The sequence below is a fragment of the Haliotis rufescens genome, unplaced genomic scaffold (assembly GCF_023055435.1).
Source record: "Haliotis rufescens isolate VD_foot unplaced genomic scaffold, xgHalRufe1.0.p SCAF_4, whole genome shotgun sequence".
NCBI lineage: Eukaryota > Metazoa > Mollusca > Gastropoda > Lepetellida > Haliotidae > Haliotis > Haliotis rufescens.
Window position 1 is genome coordinate 24,690,577 of NW_025964112.1, and position 2,869 is coordinate 24,693,445.

Genomic DNA, 2,869 nt, shown 5'->3' on the forward strand with positions numbered 1-2,869 from the left:
CTCTCCAAGAGTATATAGGCATAAACCATCACACCTTACATGAACGTCCCTCCAAGAGTATATAGACATAAAACATCACACCTTACATGATGTCCCTCCAAGAGTGTATAGAAACAAAACATCACACCTTACATGATCTTCCCTCCAAGAGTCTATAGACAGAAAACATCACACCTTACATGATTTTCCCTCCAAGAGTGTAAAGACATAAAACATCACACCTTACATTAACTTCACCCGAAGACTGTATAGACACAAAACATCACACCTTACATGATCTTCCCTCCAAGAGTGTATAGACATAAACCATCACACCTTACATGATCTTCCCTCCAGGAGTGTATAGACATAAACCATCACACCTTACATGATCTTCCCTCCAATAGTGTATAGACACAAAACATCACACCTTACATGATCTTCCCTCCAAGAGTGTATAGACATAAAACATCACACCTTACATCATCTTCCCTCCAAGAGTGTATAGACACTTCCCTCCAATAGTGTATGGACATAAACCATCACACCTTACATGATCTTCCCTCCAATGGTTTATAGACACAAAACATCACACCTTACATGAACTTCCCTCCAAGAGTGTATAGACATAAAATATCACGCCTTACATGAACTTCCCTCCAAGAGTATGTTTAGACAATTCCCTCCAATAGTGTATAGACACAAAACATCACACCTTACATGATCTTCCCTCCAAGAGTGTATAGACATAAAACATCATACCTTACATGATCTTCCCTCCAATAGTGTATAGACAAAAACCATCATACCTTACATGGTCTTCCCTCCAATAGTGTATAGACACAAAACATCACACCTTACATAATCTTCACTCCAATAGTGTATAGATACAAAACATTACACCTTACATGAACTTCCCTCCAAGAGTATATAGACATAAAATATCACGCCTTACATGAACTTCCCTCCAAGAGTGTATAGACACTTCCCTCCAATAGTGTATAGACATAAAACATCACACCTAACATGATCTTCCCTCCAAGAGTGTATAGACATACAACATCATCACATCTAACATGAACTTCCTTCCAAGAGTATATAGACCCTTCTCTCCAATAGTGTATATACATAAAATTTCACACCTTACATGAACTTCCCTCCAAGAGCGTATAGACACTTCCCTCCAAGAGTGTATAGACATAAAACATCACACCTTAAATGAACTTCCCTCCAAGGGTGAATGTACACAAAACATCACACCTTACATGAACTTCAATCCAAGAGTATATAGACATAAACCATCACACCTTACATGAACTTCCCTCCAAAGGTGTATAGACATTAAACATCACACCTTACATGAACTTCCCTCCGTGAGTGTATAGACATAAAACAGGCAAACTTGTAATGATGGAATAGCAAAAGAATTATATGACTTCTACAAACTGTACTGACTGAAATTCTTATGAACTACAAAAGCAAAACATTTACAGACGGTTGGCATTGTCCGTGACAAAAACGAACCTTTGCCTTTTACTTTTTTTAAGCGTTAAGCTTGTATTTTCATTGAAAATTCACGAAATTCAAACGCTCAGCTATGTCCATGACAATTTGTTTCTGAAGGAAAACAAACCTTTAGAAGAATGGGTGATGTTCTCGGATGTCATCAGCTGTCCCACAGACGACACAGCGGCCATCTTGAATCGTCTGGTGATCAGTGGTGTACAATCAAGTTAGACGGAGACTTGAAACCAGTAATGGGCGATTTGGGACAGCAGGCCACTATTGTTTTTCATTACGACCTAATGATTCCCCGGTGAATATCATTTCCACGTTAATGTATCTTTGATAGCTTGTGTCCACCGCAGTATCTCCAACTATCATCGATAGGACAATGTCCGATAACCAATAGCAATGATTTCCTACCATGGACATGTGTATGCTCGCTGTAATTTGCACGGACACAATGGTCGTTCCGAATGAAGGATTTCATTTTGTTTGCTGAATAAAAATTATGAACCTATATAATGTATACTTTGAATGACCATTCTAGATGATTAAGACAACGTTACGGTCATAAAGTCCTCCGAAGCTGAAGGTATTGTCGTATGATACTTGCTCTCATTTCCGAAATAAAAGGTGAATGTTAAAAACAACTCATAAGGCTGATAATAAGAACCTCGCTGTGATGTTGCCAGCTACATATACTTGTGAACAAAATATGCAGAAGAGAAGCCAGGTCAGCGTACAGTCGCATGTGCGTGCTATTTAATTTTCATTTGATTCAGAACCTTTTCGAATATGTCATCAATAGTCACCGGCCGACCGCAAACAAGAGAATCATCTTCAGCTATAGCCAGATTTTTCCACGTAGCATGAAGCACCATTACAAACCTGTGGAACCGTTATCAGACACACGGGATAACACGGGACCTTCTTCGAACACGTGTCACCAGTTTTGAGAAAGAACCACCATGGCCACCTGTACAACTACGACAATACCAGGATTGCGTACGATATCAAGCCTCACTTTCTACCATGGACATGTGTATGCTCGCTGTGATAAGTTACGAGGGATGTCAGCTTCACTGTCTACCATGGACATGTGTATGCTCGCTGTAATAAGTTACGTGGGATATCAAGCCTCACTGTCTACCAGTGACATGTGTATGCTCGCTGTAATAAGTTACGTAGGATGTCAGCCTCACTGTCTACCAGTGACATGTGTATGCTCGCTGTAATAAGTTACGTAGGATGTCAGCCTCACTGTCTACCAGTGACATGTGTATGCTCGCTGTAATAAGTTACGTAGGATGTCAGCCTCACTGTCTACCAGTGACATGTGTATGCTCACTGTAATAAGTTACGTAGCATATCAGCCTCACTGTCT